We start from the raw sequence: 20,826 nt of genomic DNA, 5'->3' as shown, positions 1-20,826 counted from the left end.
GTGTTCATTGGAAGGACTGATGTTGAAGCTGAAACTCCAATACTTTGGCCACCTCATGCGAAGGGTTGACTCATTGGAAAAGACCCTAATGCTGGGAAGAATAGGGGGCAGGAGGAGAAGGGGACGACAGAGGATGAGATGGCTGGATGACATCACCGACTCGATGGACATGGGTTTGGGTAAACTCCAGGAGTTGGTGATGGACAGGGAGGCCTGGAGTGCTGCGATTCATGTGGTCGCAAAGAGTCAGACACAATGGAACGACTGAACTGAACTGATAATGAATCATCATGTATCATGAAAATACATATCTATAAGATCATTTATATCCAACCAACTACTCATAAACTTCCTTCTTCTGTTGCATTAACTCCAAATAATTTTCCATTGAAAAAATATTAATATGACAGCAACACAGAGTGTTGTTGAGTCTCACTGTGTTAGGGACATTCTGGAAAGCAGGAGAGATGTGAGAGGAGTATTGTTAAAGTAACACTGAAGAAATTATTTGACCTGTTGCCAAAGTTTTAGAATTTTTGGTTTTAGAATGTTGGAAGATTTATCGGTATGCTTACCATTAAATTGACTTCTATTTCTCACTTTTATAGGAAAAAAAAATAACTTTTTAAAAGTCTGAGTGCAGTTATGGATACATCATGTAAGCAATAGAGTTTTTGTTTTGTTTTGTTTTCTTCCTAGTAATCACAGCTGCTAGAGAAAAAGGTGGCAGGCAGAAGCAGCAGGACAGACAGCAGGAAAGCCATCTGCTTTGCAGACAGCAATATGTAGTTCTTTGGGACTGTTGATTAAACAAGTCAATTCAACTTTTTTTTTCCTTTGAGAAAAATATTCTGAGATCATAAATTCAGTGAGTAGGTCATTTGCTACCAAGAAAAGGAAATCTCCATTTTAGTTTTACATTTCTCCCTGTGTTAAGCTGCTCTGTCTATGATACCCTCTAACATTATCAGATTTAGAGAGTGCTATCTTATTTTCATATGAACTATGCAATCAATTATGGACAATCCAGGTCGTAATTTCACTCATCTCACCTAGAAACTTATGAGTTAGATATAATTTGTTAGATGCTGTTAAAACATACAAAATAACCATAGAAATACCTGGAGTTAGTTATCAATAATTTGCACTACAAATATTTTTTTTCTTTTTGAGTACATCACATCATCACTTCCTCAAGAAGGGAAGTGGAAAATCAATTAAGTCCATAATGTTCAGATTTGGTAGAAAATAGCTTAGAGTCCTAACTAAAACCTTTGAGGGGGTTTTCCTGAAATTTCCTTCCTTATATATAACCAATAAAAATTGCAACTTGGCCCCTTACCAACACTTTTTTAAAATGACTTAAACTTGATCACTTATAAAAATTGAGTAAAGAATCATATGAGTAACTGAGACATGTTTGCAAAACTGAGTCTAACCACAGGATTCATTTTCTTCTCCTAAATAAGTTTACAAGAATAACAAGCAATTAAGTTGACTGGAATTTTATTAATTCTTCTTTCACTTACTTCAGTTCTCTTTATTTTGCCCAAAGCAGAGGTAATTAATTAAGATAAAAATAATACGAGATCAGAAGCAATTAAACTGGTATAAATTTCCCTTAATTAAGTCTCTTAACTTGGCAGTTTATCATTTTGGCACTTTTTTTTTTCAGATATAACTGAACAAATTGTCAGATATCTCAGGGAAGATGGGTATTTAGTTTATTTGTATATGTATTGTAGAAATACACCTTTGTTAATACAGAATAATTTAATTTCCTTTAAAAATTTTTACTAAGCTAACTAATTATAAAGGAAAACAAGTAGAAATAGAAACATTTTTCAAATAGAAAACAAATGTGAATTCAGCTTTGCCTGGAGAGTTGAAGCCCCCGATGTTTGTGATTACTTGCATCCTCATCCAAACAGATGGCATGCTTAAATTCTCCAAACACTATCACCTCTTTGCCTTTCCCAGTTCTCTGTCAAAGCAAACCGTAATTCTTGATAGAAGAAAAAAAAAACATAGTGAAAAGTACATAGTAACTGATAAACCGAACTTATTATGTTCGTGTCAAAGACATTCATTAGCAAATTAAACTATTAAAATATTAATTTAACTATTTCACCAAATTAACAAATTAAGCTGCTGCTGCTGCTGCTAAGTCGTGTCAGTCGTGTCCGACTCTGTGTGACCCCATGGACTGCAGCCCACCAGGCTCCTCTGTCCCTGGGATTCTCCAGGCAAGAATACTGGAGTGGATTGCCATTTCTTTCTCCAACAAATTAAGCTATAAACTGTATAAGCTAGTAATACAAAAATAATAGGATAACTGAACTTGGCCCAAAAATTTGATTTTTTTTTTTGTCTCTCATTTCATTTTGGAAAATACTGGTTAAAATATTTTATTATGATAGCAGTTCTTAAACTGAATTGTACCTAGGATCTCATTGAGAATTGGATGAAAATAGGTACAGAAACACCACAATGTCAATTTATACACACAGAAGTCTTGCACTCTCACCTACTTCCTCCTTTACTCTCTCCATCACTTTCCCCTCCTCTCACTCTTCTTCCCTCTTTCTCTTTCTCACACAACTCCATGTCTCAAACACACACACACAAAGGGGTGTTTACAATTTTGATAAGTGTTGTAAACCTCCTAGATTTTGTGCCAGAATATTGATTTCAGAAACAGAATGTAGATAAAAGATTATTTTTAAAAATGCTGCTCTTTTAGCTACCTTCCCTCCCACAAATCACATCCTACCCTGGAGTCTATAACATTGCATGGTTTAATCCATTTCATCATTCAAGTCTCATCATCAACTCCCTAGAGGTGACCTAAACAGAACAGCCAATTTTATCACTCTACACTCTCTACCCCATTATCCCTTTTATTTGGTTCATGGTATTAATTGCATTTGAGATTGTCTTTCTCATTTATTAGGCTACTTATTTCTTTTTTATCTACCCTTAACAGCTTATAAATTATATGAGAGAATGAACAAAGTTTGTTTTATTAATTGCTATAATAAAAGCAGTGTTAGCAATGCCAGTGCCTTTACCTTTGACTGTGTGGATCACAACAAACTGTGAAAAATTTTTTAAGAGATGCAAATACCAGACCACCTTACCTGCTTCCTGAGAAATCTGTATGCAGGTCAAGAAGTAACAGTTAAAAACAAACAAGAAAAAAAAGAGTGATTCAAAATTGGGGAAGGAGTGCATCAAGGCTGTGTATTGTCACCGTGCTTTTTTAACTTATAACCATTCATCATGCTAAATGCCAGCCTGGATGAATCACAAGCTGGAATCAATATTGCCAGGAGAAATATCAATAACCTCAGATACACAGATAACATCACCCTTATGGCAGAAAGGAAGAGGAACTAAAGAGCCTCTTGATGAAGGTGAAAGAGGAGAGTAAAAATCTGGCTTAAAACTCAACATTAAAAAAACTAAGGTCATGACATCCAGTCCCATCACTTCATGACATATAGATGGGAAAAGAATGAAAACAGTGAGAAACTTTATTCTTTTGGGCTCCAAAATCACTGCAGATGGTGACTGCAGCCATGAAATTAAAAGATGATCGCTCCTTGGAAGAAAAGCTATAACAAACCTAGACAACATATTAAAAAGCAGAGACATTACGCTGCTGACAAAGGTCCGTCTACTTAAAGATATGTGTTTTCTGGTAGTCATGTATGGATGTGAAAATTGGACCATAAAGAAGACTGAGCACCGAAAAATTTGTGCTTTTGAACTGTAGTGTTGAATAACACTCTTGAAGTCCCTTGGACTGCAAGGAGATCAAACCAGTCAATCCTAAAGGAAATCAACCCTGAATATTCATTGGAATGGTTGATATTGAAGCTCCAGTGCTTTGGCCACCTGATGCGAAGGGCAGACTCATTGGAAAAGACCGTGATACTGGGAAGGATTAAAGGCAGGAGGAGAAGGGGACGACATAGGACGATATGATTTGTTGACATCACTGACTCAATGAACATGAGTTTGAGCAAACTCCGGGAGATGGTGAAAGACAGGAAGGCCTGGCATGCTGCATTCTGTGGGGTCACAAAGACTTGGACTCCACTGAACAACAATAATGCAAACTCAAGGAAATATTCTATAAATTATTTTTGGAAGAAAATGAAAAGTGAGTGAATATTGTATCTCTAAAATCATTAATAAAAGTTCCTAATCATGTGCATTGTCATTTTAATTATAACACTTTTCTTAAAAAATACGATTTCTTTAATACATGAAACTGTCCTTTCTATCTTTTTCATGTATATAAGACCATAGCCTCCTCTTAACTAAGCGAAGAGCCAGATAAATTTTTAAAAACAACATTTACAATATAATTTCAATATTCCAGATTACTGTATTTATTGTAATGGAGTAATGACTCCTTTAAAACTCAATGTCCATTGATTGGCAGGAAACAATTATTGCAATGAATTTAAAATATTTGAATGTTACAAATGAAAAATTAAATACACAACTTTTTTTCTGAATAGGAATTGCTTTATGTTATCTTAGAACTTTGCACCTATTTCTTTTCATTAATTATATGGAACTGTAACAACAATTTTTACTTGCTTTTACAATGAGGACGGGACATGCCTTTTCCTCCCACTTTTTTTCATATGATAAAAGCGTGGGAACTAGTAATACTTCAAGTAATGTATGTGAGGAAGAACATATGTATTATTATTCCACACTAAAAGTTCTTGGGCTCAGAATAGAGCAGAATGAGAAATAAAGCTCATAAAATAAATTAATGAAACTGGAAATGACAGTAGCAGACCTAATTTCCATTGTAAATATATATATATAGGAAAGTATATTTCCTTACTTATATATCAAAACTTTCCACAGAAAAGTTGCTATTGTTAAACTTTAGTCCTCAGAGTATTTTTTCATTTGATATTTGTATGTGGCAAGTAACATGCTTGCTTAAAATGCACAGATCATGCATTCTTTGGTAGTAGATTTCAATATGCATTAAGCAATTGAAAACATTCTATGGCTTAACTTATAGGGATTAACTGATTAAATCATTTGGGAAAAAAAAATCACAAAAAAATAATTCTATGTGACATGTATTTTCCCTCTACAGTCAGCATTGTGAATGTTATAAGGTCAAGAGATTTTAAATAAAGTTTCAACTTTCATTATGTACTACAATGATTTTTGCCTTCATAAAGAAATATATAGCAAAATTAACTTGAATTAAAAAGAAGATAATTGTATTTCTTTGAGAAAGCTCAAAGTTTTCAAATTTAGCTTAGTCCTTGAAGTTACAATGTGGCACATTTGGAGATGAAAAAAAAAACTGTAACCACTTCCTGGATGCTATTTGAGGCAAGTAAAATTTTCACTATATACTAACATGCATTTTTGAACAGATATGAAAAAGTTCACTGAAATCCATTTTCATGAATGTTAAGTTTTTTTTTTTATAGTTTTGACACAGTGTGGGAATCTGATTCTAAATGAAATGAGAGTTTTGCACCTATCTATAACCTGTATGAAGGTCAGGAAGCAACAGTTAGAACTGGACATGGAACAACAGACTGGTTCCAAATAGGAAAAGGAGTACGTCGAGGCTGTATATTGTCACCCTGCTTATTTAACTTATATGCAGAGTACATCATGAGAAGCACTGGGCTGGAAGAAGCACAAGTTGGAATCAAGATTGCAGGGAGAAATATCAATAACCTCAGATATGCAGATGACACCACCTATATGGCAGAAAGTGAGGAGGAACAGAAGAGCCTCTTGATGAAAGTGAAAGAGGAGAGTGAAAAAGTTGGCTTAAGTCTCAACATTCAGAAAACTAAGATTATGACATCCAGTCCCATCACTTCTTGGGAAATAAATGGGGAAACAGTGGAAACAGTGTCAGACTTTATTTTTTTGGGCTCCCAAATCACTGCAGATGGTAATTGCAGCCATGAAATTAAAAGACGCTTACTCCTTGGAAGGAAAGTTATGACCAACCTAGATAGCTTATTAAAAAACAGAGACATTATTTCCCAACAAAGGTCCATCTAGTCAAGGATACAGTTTTTCCAGGAGTCATGAATGGATGTGACAGTTGGACTGTGAAGAAAGTTGAATGCTGAAGAATTGATTGTTTTGAACTGTGGTGTTGGAGAAGACTCTCGAGAGTCCCTTGGACTACAAGCAGATCCAACCAGTCCATCCTAAAGGAGATCAGTCCTGGGTGTTCATTGGAAGGACTGATGTTGAAGCTGAGACTCCAATATTTTGGCCACCTGATGTGAAGAGCTGACTCATTTGAAAAGACCCTGCTGCTGGGAAGGATTGGGGGCAGGAGGAGAAGGGGATGACAGAGGATGAGATGGCTGGATGGCATCACCGACTCGATGGACATGAGTTTGGGTAAACTCCAGGAGTTGGTGATGGATAGGGAGGCCTAGCATGCTGTGGTTGATGGGGTCGCAAAGAGTCGAACACAACTGAGCGACTGAACTGAACTGATAAAGCATTTTGGGGAGATAAACCTACTAACAAGCCCCCCCCCAAAAAAAGAACCAAAGTAACTATGGCTATGTACCCTCACCACTGGTGCCACTACTGCTATTTACTATTATTACTAATTAAATGTCAGTAACAAACCATAATTATTGAACAGTTTCTATGCACAAAGAAATACCTCATTCAACCCTCACAATAAACCTATAAATTAGCATGTATTCCTTTCTTATATGATTGAAAAAATACAAAAACAAAAACAAAACCTAGTTCAGAAAAATTAAGTAATGGAAACAAGGTCATAAATTAAAAAGCTATTAATAAAAGTCCAGTCTAGGAATTCTGGTATAATAAATTCATATCAGTCTCTAAAAGCAAATATTTTATTTGCATGATTATATTAACAATTTGCTCAGCAGATGGTACTTATTTTATTATTGTTGTAACTTTTCCATAAATCAAGGTAAATTGGAAGTGATGAACAGGAGATGGACAGAGTAAACATCACCATTTTAGAAATCAGTAAACTGAAAAGGACTGGAATGGGGGAATTTAATTCAGATGATCATTTTATCTGCTACTGTGGACAAGAAACCCTAAGAAGAAGTGGAGTAGCCCTCATAGTCAACAAAAGACTAAGAAATGCAGTAGTTGGGTGTAATCTTAAAAAAAAAACCAGAATGATCTCTGTTCATTACCAAGGCAAACCATTAAATATCACAGTAAACCAAGTTTATGCCACAACCAGTAATGCAGAAGAAGGTGAACAGTTCCATGATAACCTACAAGACCTTATAGAACTATCACCAAAAGAAGATGTCCTTTTCATCATACGGGACTGGAATGCAAAAGTAGGAAGTCAAGAGATACCTGGAGTAACAGAAAAGTGTAGCCTTGAAGTACAAAATTAATCAGGGCAAAGGCGAACAGAGTTTTGCCAAGAGAACGCACTGGTCATAGCAGACACCCTCTTCCAACAATACCAGATGACTCTACACATGGATATCGGCAGATAGTCAATGCTGCTGCTGCTAAGTCGCTTCAGTTGTGTCCAACACTGTGCGACCCCATAGACGGCAGCCCACCAGGCTCCGCCATCCCTGGGATTCTCCAGGCAAGAATACTGGAGTGGGTTGCTATTTCCTCCTCCAGTGCATGAAAGTGAAAGGTGAAAGTGAAGTTGCTCAGTCGTGTCCAACTCAGCGACCACATGGACTGCAGCCCACCAGGCTCCTCCATCCATGGGATTTTCCAGGCAAGAGTACTGGAGTGGGGTGTCATTGCCTTCTCTGCAGATAGTCAATAGAGAAACCAAGTTGATTATCGTTTTTCCAGCCAAAGATTGAGAAGTTCTGTACTCAGTAAAAATAAGACCGGGAACTGGCTGCAGCTCAGATCATGAACTCCTCATTGCCAAATTCAGTCTTAAATTGAAGAAAGTAGGGAAAACCACTAGACCACTCAGGTATGACCTAAATCTTATCCCTTATGATAAAGCAGTGGAAGTGACAAACAGATTCAAAGGATTAGATCTGATAGAGTGCCTGAAGAACTATGGATGGAGGTTCGTAACACTATACCGGAGGCGGTGATCAAAACAATCCCCATGAAAAAGAAATTCAGAAAATCAAAAAGGTTGTCTGAGGAGGCCTTACAAATAGCTAAGAAAAGAAGAGATTTGAAGGCAAATGAGAAAAGGAAAGATCTATCAAACTGAATGCAGAGTTCCAAAGAATAGCAAGGAGAGATAAGAAAGTCTTCTTTAATGATCATGCAAAGAAATAGAGGGAACCAATAGAATGGGAAAGACTAGAGATCTCTTCAAGAAAATTAGAGATACCAAGGGAACATTCTATGCAAAATGGGTAAAATAAAGGACAGAAGTGGTATGGACCTAACAGAAGCAGAAGATATCGAGAAGAGGTGGCAAGAATGCACAGAATAACTATACAAGAAAGATCTCAATGATCCAGATAGCTACTATGGTGTGATTGTAGCTCCAGCTCACCTGAGCTGGATATCCTGGATTGTGAGGTCAGGTGGGCCTTGGGAAGCATCACTACAAACAAAGCTAGTGGAGGTATGGAATTCCAGCTGACTATTTCATATCCTAAAAGATGATGCTGTTAAAGTGCTGCACTCATTATGCCAGCAAATTTGGAAAACTCAGCAGGGGCCACAGGATTGGAAAATGTCAGTCTTCATTCCAAGCTCAAGGAAAGGCAATGCCAAAGAATGTTCAAACTAGTGCACAATTACACTCATCTCACATGCTAACAAAGTAATGTTCAAAATTCTCCAAGCTAGGTTTCAACAGTACATGAATCAGAACTTCCAGGTGTTCAAGCTGAATTTAGAAAAGGCAGAGGAACCAGAGATCAAATTGCCAACATTCACTGGATCATTGAAAAAGCAAGAGGATTTCCGACAAATATCTACTTTTGCTTCATTGACTAAGCTAAAGTCTTTGACTGTGTGGATCACAACAAACTGTGGAAAATTCTTAGAGACGGAATATCATACCACCTTACCTGCCTCCTGAGAAATCTGTATGCAGGTCAAGAAAAAAACAGTTAGGACATGAAGCAATGGACTTGCTCCAAACTGGAAAAGGAGTACATCAAGTCTGTATACTATCACCATGATGATTAATTTATATTCAGAGTACATCATGCAAAATGCTGGCCTGGTTGAACCACAAGCTGAAATCAAAGTTGCTCAGAAAGGTATCAATAACCTCAAATATGCAGATGACACCACCATTATGGCAGAAAGAGAAGAGGAACAAAGGAACCTCTTGAAGGTGAAAACGGAGAGTGAAAAAGTTGGCTTAAAACTCAACATTAAATAAACTAAGATCATGGCATCTGATCTCATCACTTCATGGCAAGTAGATTTGGGACAGGGACAGACTTTATTTTCTTGGGCTCCCAAATCCCTGGAGATGGTGACTGCAGCCATGAAATTAAAAGATGCTTACTCCTTGGAAGAAACACTATGATCAACCTAGACAGCATATTAAGAAGCCGAGACATTACTTTGCCAACAGAGGTCTGTCTAGTCAAAGCTATGTTTTTTCCAATAATCATGTATGGATTTGAGAGTTGGGCTATAAAGAAAGCTGAGAGCCAAAGAATTGAGGCTTTTGAACTGTAGTGTTGGAGAAGACTCTTGAGAGTCCCTTGGACTGCAAGGAGAACCAACCAGTCCATCCTAAAGGAAATCAGTCCTGAATATTCACTGGAAGGGCTGATGCTAAAGCTGAAACTCTAATACTTTGGCCACCTGATGCGAAGAACTGACTCATTGGAAAAGACCTTGATGCCAAGCAAGATTGAAGGCAGGAGGAGAAGGGGACCACAAAGGATGAGACGATTGGATGGCATTGTTGATTCAATGGACATGAGTTTGAGGAAACTCTGGGAGTTGATGATGGACAGGGAAGCCTGGCGTGCTGCAGTCCATGGGGTCTCAAAATGTCAGAAACAACTGTGAGACTGAACCAAATGACTGATAGTTTTACTTTTATTATACATAAGTAAATATATATATATATATATATAATATGTTTATATATATATGTGTGTGTGTGTGTGTGTTTGTGTGTGTGTGTGTTTAAGTTTAAGGAACTTAAGATGTCCCTGGTGTCTCCAACGGTAAAGAATATGCCTACAGTTCAGTAGACCAGGTTCAATCCCTGGTTTGTGAATATCCACTGCAGAACAGAATGGCTATCCATTCCAGTAGTCTAGACTGGAAGTTTCCATGGACATAGAACGTGGTGTCCTACAATACATGGTGTCACATAGAGTCGAACACAATTGAGTGACCAACACACATGCACACACACATATATATATATTCAGTTTTTGGAAATTATATCTTCCATTTCAGGCAAAAAGTCTTCCAGGATCCCTTCACACCTATGCATGAGGAGTCAGCAGACCCAGCTGCTCCAGAATTAAGCAAATGTTTGTACATGTAGAGTATATATCAATTAAAAGGACACACACTGAACATAAGCTACTGTCTCTTATGGTTGGGTAGATCTTATGTATTTTATATATAAGAAATTTTGTATTTTCTGGATTAAAGAAAGAGTATAGGCTTAAAATGATATTAAAATATATCTTTCTGGATTTATGGGTTTTATGATCATAAGTGGAAGACACAGAATATTTATTAAAAATTGACTGCAAATTTATACTTACATGTTTATTTATTGTGCTTTTCCTTATTATGTTTCTTCCACTCTGACCTGTCACATATTGAAGATGATTCTGTTACACTAAAGGGGAGGGGAAAGTGGGTAAAAAGTGAAACACTATTTTGAAGGAAGGGGCTTTTCATTAATGATATGTCATTAAATTGGGAAGATAAAACCAAAACAAACTTTAGCATTTCCAGTATATTCTAAGGCATATTTGTTGTATGAGAATAAAATCTCAGATGGACTACGGTGTTCTTTTCAAGTTAGTGTTTATCAGCAATCAATTTAAAAGAAGGCAGGATATCAACCATATGGCAAAGTGAAGAAAAATATTTTTCTATCCCCTTCAAATTACAACCAGTAAAATATCCACAACTCAGTGAAGATTCTTTTTCCCAACACAAGCAAAGCTGGAGAATTCCACACATCTGCTTCCCAGGTGGCTCTAGTGATAAGGAATTTGCCTGTCAATGCAGGAGTTTGATATCTGTGTTGAGAAGACCCCCTGGAGAATGGCGTGGCAATCCACTCCAGTATTCTTGCCTGGAGAATTCCATGGACAGAGGCTCCTAGTTGGCTACAGTCCATAGAATTATAAAGAGTCATACCTAACTGAAGCTACCTAACACTCATGCACAAGAAGGTACATATAAAAGTCGGTGAGCTGGAATACACAGAGGAGGCAGAGCCTGGGGAATAACAGAATTGGTTCCTGCAATCCCCGCCCTCTGACTGCAACAGCTGAGCCCACAGCTTCAGAAAACCCAGTAGCAACAGGGAAGGTAGCCTACAGGACTCCAGCCTCCTGACAACAGTGGTGTTAAAGGTAGCTGAGTAACTGTGACAATGTGGACTGGGACACTGTCTCTCCAGTCACTGAGGTGTCCATTGCCCCACGTTACTCATCTACAGTGTAGAAGCAGCAAATCTTACAGTACCAGGCAGGGTAGAGGCACTTACATGACTCCAACTCCCTTTCTACTGTCTCCCTTTCTCCCTGGTGGCAGAGCCTGTGACTCAGGGGATGTTGGATGCAAGGGAAGAGCCCACCATCCCAGGGACTACAGTGACACTGACAGAAACAGTCAACAAAACCCTCGGAGGCAGAAAAAGGCATAAAGAAGGCAGGGAGCCCCACCTCTTCGGAAGTGGTAGAGGCTAGAAAACACCAACTCTCAAATATAACCAGAGGCAGCTCAGGTAAAAGAATGCAAAAACTTGTGCTTTAGTGCCGTCTAAAAGAAAACAAGACTCTAAGTTCTAATTTGTCATTTAAATTCAAATGCATCAGCAGAGGAACTCATCAAGCACTACAAAGTGTCACAGTAGCAGCACTCAAGAAAACTAACATGATGATTTTCAAAAATAAAATAAAATAAAGTCATAAGTATTTCAATCTGATAGAGAACTCAAAATGGTTGTTATGTGTAAACTATTAAGAACTATAACTACAAAGAGCTACAACCCATGGATCAAACCCAGGTATCTCACATTGCAGGAGGATTCTTTACCAGCTGAGCTACCAGGGAAGCCCATAAAAGAACTCAGAAAGGCAGTTTAATGAGCTCAGAAATAAAGTTAATGAACAGAAGGAATACTTTACCAAAGAGACTGAAACTCTAAAAAGAAACCAAACAGAAATTCTAGAACTAAAGAACTCAATAAATGAGATTAAAAAATGCATAAGAAAATATTGTAGAAAATATTGCAGAAAGAGTAGACCATATGGAAGAGAGAATAAGTGAACTTGAAGATGAATATCTAAAAATGATACACATAAAAATGAAAAGGAAGTGATATATAAAAAATAAAGAAATTCTACAAAAAGTATCCAGTATTTTTAGGAAAGGTGATATTGGGGTATATCTTTCTTTCTGGAGTATATCTTTCTTTCTGGAGTATCCCAGAAAGAAAAAAAAGCAGGAAAAGGGTGGAGAGAGGTTATCTCAAGAAATAGCTGAGAGCTTCCCAAATGTGGGGTTGTTGTTCTTGTTTAGTCACTAAGTCATGTCCAGCTATTTCAGTCCCATGGACTGTAGCCAACCAGACTCCTCTGTCTATGGGATAATCCTGGCAAGAATACTGGATTGGGTTGCCATTTCCTTCTCCAGTGAAAGCAACAGGATATACAAGTCCATGAAACCAAGAGAACATCTAAATACCACAATACAAAAAAGATCTTCTTCAAGACAAATGTATGTTAAAATTGTCAAAAGTAAGTGACAAATAATTTTAAAGGCTTCCAAGAAAAAATGAATGACAATCTGCAAAGGAACCCTCATAAGGCAATCACCAGATTTGTCAGAAGAAATCCTACAGTCCAGGAGTGGAATGACATTATCAAAATACTGAAAGATAAAAGCAGTCACCCAGCAATGCTCTATCTAGAAAAGTTATCATTCCTATATGAAGGATAAATAATTTCCCAGATGAACAAAAACTGAGGGAGTTATCATCACTAGACCTGCCTGGCAAGAAATGTTGAAAGGAGCTCTTCCATCAGATTTCACTCATATGTGAAATACAAGAAAAACTAACAAAGAAACAAACAAATAAAGACAAATCAATTAACACACCAAATCAAATCAAAACTCATAGATACAGAGAACAGAGTTGTGGTTACCAGAGGAGGAGCTGGGGGGAGGGCAAAATGGGCAAACTGTATGGTAACAGATGGAAACTACATTTTTGGTGGTAAGCAAGAAATTTGGAAAAGAAATATAATGTATACATTAAAGGTTATAAATCAATGTTGCCTCAATAAAATAATTTTTTAAAATACTAATGATCTAGGGTAACAAAATATTGTCAATTTTTGTATTGGTTCAATTGTTTGTCATAAATTATAATTCTTATCCAAGCAAATTCACAGGAAAAATAAACATGAAATGCTATTTTTCAGTTCCCTGTCATCTAATACTATCTGGAAACAAGGTATTAAGTTTGTGTTATCTGCTACAATAAACTAAGACCTACATTTCTGTGAAAGTGTTAGTCACTCAGTTGTGTCCGATCTTTGAGATTCCATGGTCTGTAACCTGCCATATTCCTCTGTCCACGGCATTTTCAAGGCACAAATAGTGGAGTAGTTAGCCATTCCTTTCTCCAGGGTATCGTCCCAACCCAAGGATCAAATCCAGGTGTCCAGCATTGCAGGTGAATTCTTTACCTTCTGAGCCACCAGGGAAGCCCAGCAACATTTCTGTGGTTTAATACAAATAGACCTTTCTTTCTAAATCTTGGGATAGACCAATACTTGTTTTCCTGCTCAAGCGCTGAAATAGTTTGGTTTGGGAAGTCATGAATGCACCAAAGCTGCCCAGGGAAGAGGTGTGTAATCATCAGAAGGAGAGGAAGCAGAAGAGGATTGTGAGTGGTATCCACAGGGTAAGATGGAAGTGGCCTGCTGCATCTCTTCTCAGATGTCAAGGCTAGGGTGCAGTCATAGGGCTGAAACTAAACTCAAGATTGGAGGGAAAAAAAAAAAAAAGAACAAGGGGAAAAAAAAAACAAACACGCATTTTGTTAAGCAGCTAGCATTCTCTCCCCAAATCTTCAGTTACACATTTTTAAAATTTTCATTTGTACACATATATACCAAATTGGTAAGCTTATTTTTTGATTCAAACTTTCTTCCATTAAACAAAAGAACAATCAACAAAATATTGCCTTTTATAGGGTTTAATAGTATTAGAAAAGTATGAATTTAAGATACTGCTGATTTATTGTCACAAAATTTTATTTTTCTTAAAATTAGTTATATTTCAAAGATGATTAGATTTATTTGCATTGATTATTTCATTTTATGTTAGTTTAGTTTGTGAGCTATGATGTGAGATTACTTGCATCCAAAGCAGTAATTTTAATTATATGTGTTTTAGCTAAATATGGGAATTATTGTGAATGCAAGTGTTTCTAAAATCTATTTTGTGTTATAAGTAATAAAGAGAAAAAATAAAACCAAGAGTATTTGAATAAAAGGTGACAAAGTCTAAAATGAATAGAATATAAAAGAAGATTAAAATGTCAATGTTAAAAAAAAAAAAGATTGTGACATATAACAAAAAGTGAATTTTGTACAACAACCTATGATGACCAGCTTAGTGGTTGGACCTATAAAAAGCTCCAAAGCACTTCCCAAAGCCAAACTTGCACCAAAAGGTCATGGGCACTGTTTGGTGGTCTGCTGTTGGTCTGATTCACTAGAGTTTTCTGAATCCTGGAGAAATCATTACATCTGAGAAGTATGCTTTGCAAATCAATGAGATGCACTGAAACCTGCAACGCCTGCAGTTGCTTTGGTCAACAAAAAGGGCCCAATTTTTCTCCAGGACAATGCCTGACCACACATCACACAACCAGTGCTTCAAGAACTTAAAGAATTGAGCTACAGAGTTTTGCCTCATCCACCATATTCACCTGACCTCTCACCAACTGAATACCACCTCTTTAAGAATCTTGAGAACTTTTTGCAGGAAAAACACATCCACAACCAGCGGGAGGCAGAAAATGCTTTCCAAGAGTTTGTTGGATCCTGAAGCACTTATTTTTATGTCAAAGAAATAAGCAAACTTATTTCTTGTTGGCAAAAATGTGTTGTCAGTTCAGTCACTCAGTCGTGTCTGACTCTGCAACCCCATGGAATTGCCAGGCTGCAGTCTATGTCCATGTCTGTCACCAACTCCCAGAGTTTACTCAAACTCATGACCATTGAGTTGGTGATGCCATCCAGCCATCTCATCCTGTGTCGTCCCCTTCTCCTCCCGCCTTCAATCTTTCCTAACATCAGGGTCTTCTCAAATAAGCCAGTTTTTCGCATCAGGTGGACAAAGTATTGGAGTTTCAGCTTCAGCATCAGTCCTTCCAATGAATATTCAGGACTGATTTCCTTTAGGATGGACTGGTTGGTTCTCCTTGCAGTCCAAGGGACTCTCAAGAGTCTTCTCCAACAGCACAGTTCAAAAGCATCAGTTCTTTGGCTCTCAGCTTTCTTGATAGTCCAGTTCTCACATCCATACATGACTATTGGAAAAAACATAGCTTTGACCAAATGGACCTTTGTTGGCAAAGTAATGATTCCTATTTTGATAATAAAGATTTGTTTGAGCCTAAAAACAAAAATTAAAAAAAAAAAAAGATTTGATATTCAAGAACTCCAGAGAAAGATTTGATTAATAGAATCATGAGGAAGAACAAAGCTTCCTAGTGCTCTATTAACAGGTGGCACCCTCTCTTGAAGCTGCAGCAAGAATAAGGGTTTGAATAATCCTCAAATGTGAGTCAGAGCAGGAAAATAAAGGATCAAAGAAAAGAAATACATTTACTAAACTCCTAAATGAATTTCTTAAGACTTTTCAGTTTTCTTTCCAGCAGTCTGAGAAGAGAAAAGATTTTGCAGATTGTTGTATGTAAAGTGGTCCAAGTTAAAATTTGCTCAGAAATTATGGTAACACAAAGCTACAGGGAACTAATGAATCTATAAAAATAGTTACTTCCTGATAGGGACATATGTGAAATCATTGTAAGATCAAGAAAAGTTCTTCCCAAAGGGGAATATAAATGAGCTGATTATCAGAACAATGTCATTATCCACTTAAAAAAAAAAAAAGTGTTATTAACTGTGTTGAGTTGTTATACATCTTATTTTACTCTTGGGAAGTATTCATTTCATCAGCTATTTGCATCAATGTACTACTTAATTGGTTTTAGCATATATGTCAAACATCAATTTTAAGTAAAACAAAAGATAAATTCTCTTGTTTAATACTCTAAAAAAGATGATCTAAATAATGATTGTAAAGTTTTGAGCAAGTGACATCCTCCTGGGAGGAGCCCCACTTCTTGGAGGACAGCAAAGAGCATAATAAGGCCTGCCACCAGGGCCAGCAGTCCCAGGAGGTCAACCGTAATATGGCTTTCAGGTATTAGAGTGGCCAAGACTCAATGACACAATTTTACACAGGCATTGAATTGAATAAGACTTTCCTCATAAAGAAGAGACAAAGTGAGAGCAGCTTCCATGGTGAGTGATGGTCCCTAAGGCCAGGTGGTCTCCGCCCCCTCCCTCCACCCCTGCAGTTGACATAGTGAGAGACGGTGGTGTGCATCACCCCATACTACAGGTATAGGACCCCATTTGTTCTCTGGCAGGAAGAAATAGAGCAGTAGCATTGGCTAGGTGCTATATGATGTACACTCATAAGCAGAACAAAGTACATATCAAATCCAGAATGAAGAGGAAGATATTACCAAACAAGGCAATATGCTCAGCACAGGTTCCCTGGATTTCTTATCTCCATGTAAGAAACTGTTGCAAGTCCAAGGGTCAGCAGGCTGCACGTGATTGCCTTTCTCAACATCCATGCCTCTAATCCTTGCTCTGCCACTTAAAATAGCAGATAAAGTACATCAAATCTGGCAAGGATGATAGTTTGTAGCAGTATCTATCTACACTATGTGTAGCTTACATTGAAAGTCTTATTTTACATTCAGCCAGTTGATTTATTTTCTTGCACTTTATTTCTATTAAGTTAGTAAATACTAATTTAGGTTGTTAAGTTCGGCAATTCATAGTTTGCTCAAATATTGTTCTATAATTTTAACAAAGTATGGAGTGATTTCTCTCAGAATAACACTTTCATCTCTCTGTCAGTTAATACATACTATACAAAACTGTAATATGGAGAGGTAGAAGAAAATGGATTCAAAATCTATACTTTGATGCATTTAGCATGATAAAGTATTAGAGTTTGTTGAACTATTTGTGTATGATTTAATTTCCTCAATTCAAAAATTGAGGAAAATACTTCTATGGGGCTGAAAGTGTTTCTCCAAAATTCATACATTGAAAACCTAATGCTGAAGTTGATCTTATTAGGAAATGGGGCTTTTCAGAGGTGATTAAGTCATGAATGGGGTTCATAACCTAATAAAAAGGCCCCAGAGAGATTCCTCACCCTTCCTACCATGTGAGGACACAGCAAGAAGCTGGCAGTCAGCAACCTAGAAGAGGGCCCTCACCCGCCGTGTTGGCACCCAGGTCTCAGACTTCCAGCCTCCAGAACTGTGAGAAATAAATTTCTGTTGTTAACAAACCACACAATCTGTGATACTCCATTAGAACATTCCAAGCAAACTAAGATAAATCCCAATTGTTGGGAAGCTGTGAGTAAGCAGATTTCACCAGAATTACTTCAATATTCTTACATAATCTCTCTGATAATGTTTTAAAAGCAGAAAATAATTATTAACAAGACTGCCCCCCACACTTCTAAAACTAACAAACAAAAAAATAAATAAAAAGGAAAAATCTAAAAGATATAATGTCCTTATAATTTAAATATTTGATATCTTTGCACACAAAGATGCATGAGTCTACTGTTAAATGATCATACAAGCTTAGAAACTTTCTTTTCCCTGGTGGCTGGAGACTAGTTTCAGAGGTTTTCCACAGTTTACAACTAAAAGTCTTAAGAAACAAGTTAGTCTTTCTTAAGAAAGAGAGGGATTATTTCAATCTTTCTAATTGCTTTCTTCAAGGCTGAACGTGTGCTTCATTGTTGAAATATAATTCCAACTTCCTCTTGCTCTGTTAGTGACTTACTAGGACAAAGTTTCTCTTTAAATTATGAAGATGAGACATAGCTATCAAAACTATTAAGTAAAAATAATTCACAAACCACAGAGTTTAAGCAGGGGAGTTACAAATGGGTCACATCTGCTCTCAGAGCTTCAAACCCAGATGAGGATGTGATGAACTGACATAGATATTGTGTTACCAATCCCAGGCTTGGATGCTCCCTACTTGAAAAGCCAATAACCAAGAGACAAGTGTCGGTTGGAAAAGAAAAGCTTGCTTTGTTCAAGAAACTGGCAACCTGGGCAGAAGTGAACTCATGTCCAATAACCCATTCCCAAGATTCTGCTCAGCCATCACAGTTTTTAAAGGGAAAAAGGAGAAAGAATCTCAGTGAATCACCAAGGCAGGAGATGAGATTCTGTGTCATTTTCAACTGTGTGCAGACTGGCTGACTCCTCCTGATTTTTCTTTAGATGTTATTGATCTCAGGTGGCCTTGGCCTTCAGTGGTTTGAAGCAAGGCTTGGGTTCCCAGACAGAGACTGAGGCCATTTTGTGGCAATGAGAGCACCGAATCCTAGCCACTAGATCAGTGGTCAGTGACAAGGGCCCTGGCCCTGTGGCTTTACAGAAGAGAATCTCCACAAAGATAAAAAGAGTACAGTGCATGTGGATAGACACACAGGCAGATTCAGAAGGAAAATTCCTGAGTCACGCCCTTGTGGAGCTTGAATTACTTTTATGTGGCATTTCTTCTGGGTTTTGGCTAATAATTTTTACTTGCCACAGTCCATATTTGGTATATATATCAGGATCCTCTCATGTGTGCAACATGCATCTCTTAGCCAAGATGAATTCTACTGTAAAGGCCTAGGGGGAGCCTGGCATAAGTTAGCATCACTCCCCTTTGACCTCTAAAAAACATTTGTATGCATGTGTGGTTGCAGAGGTCGCCTGACTTTGAGAGTGAGAAATATGTGGTCTGGGCAGAGCTCAGACTCCTCTCTTAATTGTCCTGCTGTTCTCTTCTTGTAGTTTTCGCCACAGAGAATGAATCTCCAAGTGCTTTATCCTGAAGGGGTAGGGATAAATCTACCTCCTGCCTCATTATGCTGCCCACCAGTCTGCCTGCAGAATGCTAAGGGGAGGTGGGGGGGAGTTGGGAATAGAGAGATAGTCATCTTTCAACTACTTATTCTTCATTCTTATTTCTTTCGATCTAGGGAAAGAAGTGACAGGTTAGGCAAGGCATTGTGTACATCCAGTGGAGCATAACTCAGAAGTTAGGTTAAACGTTGCCTAGTGATTTCATTTTTTAATTAAGTTTTTAAGGCTTGAGGGGTACATCAAACAGACAAATAAGAATGGGACAAAGGGGATGCTTACAATTGTTCAGAGAAAAAACATGACTGTAATGTGAATTCTCTTTGAAATACTACAGTATTTCAGTGGGTTGTAATCACTGGAATTATAACAGGTGCACCCTAAATATGAAGTGGCCAAACTCAGCTTCTAATTATGTGGAAATTCTCAGCATCATCTCACTTACCTAGCTATGCCACTTGAATGAGCTACTTTATACAGATTGTCTCTACTGACTTTATTTGATATGAATATTTTAAAATTCATTCCACATTTCATTCATATGCCTATTTCTCCTACATATCCATTGTATTATGAAGAAAGTATCTTGTAGCTGTGGTCCAATTTTTCCACTGAAAATGGCAAAAACTGCAGTTGATAGATAATATGTATTATAGGCACTATTTTTGTTATTTACTTTTTTCACTGATTTAAATCAACAGGTAGGAGAAGCCTATAGAAGCTAGAGCAACAAATTCAACTCTTATTGATGCATAACCAGGCAAGAATTCTGAAGTGAATAGCCATTCTAGGGGATCTTCCTGACCCAGGGATCGAACGTAGGTCTCCTGCATTGCAGACAGATTCTTTACAATTTGAGCCACCAGGGAAGGCCCTGATGCACAACTAATACCTTAAATACCTACAAAAAATCACCTTCAGAGCATCCCTGCTTCAAGTAGACATTCACATTACCACACAATTCTGGCAAGACCAAACACCTCACAGAAGCCATCACAACATCACACACTTGAGTTATCACATCCACTATACTAATGACTAGGAGAAACCAGGAAACAGAACACCACCATCCATCACCTCCAGCAGAGTTAAAGAGGGCATGGCTATTAGTGGAGATAGTGCACTTGGCAAACTGGTTTTCAGTTCACCAGCAATATCAACACTCAGGAATCTAGGATTTCCTCAGGCTACTTGTGTCATGGGAGGCAAGGAGTCATGTAGGCATTTGTTGTTGTTCAGTAGCTAAGTTGTGTCCAACTTGGAGACCACATGGAGTGCAGTATGCCAGGCTTCCCTCTCCTTCACTATTTACCAGTGTTTGCTCAAATTCATGTTCATTGAATTAGTGATGCTATCTAACCATCTCATCCTCTGCCACCTTCTTCTCCTTTTGCCTTCAATCTTTCCCAGCATCAGAG

The sequence above is a fragment of the Giraffa tippelskirchi genome, chromosome 12 (assembly GCF_054371585.1).
Source record: "Giraffa tippelskirchi isolate mGirTip1 chromosome 12, T2T-mGirTip1v1.2.pri, whole genome shotgun sequence".
NCBI lineage: Eukaryota > Metazoa > Chordata > Mammalia > Artiodactyla > Giraffidae > Giraffa > Giraffa tippelskirchi.
This window is presented reverse-complemented; position numbering follows the sequence as displayed.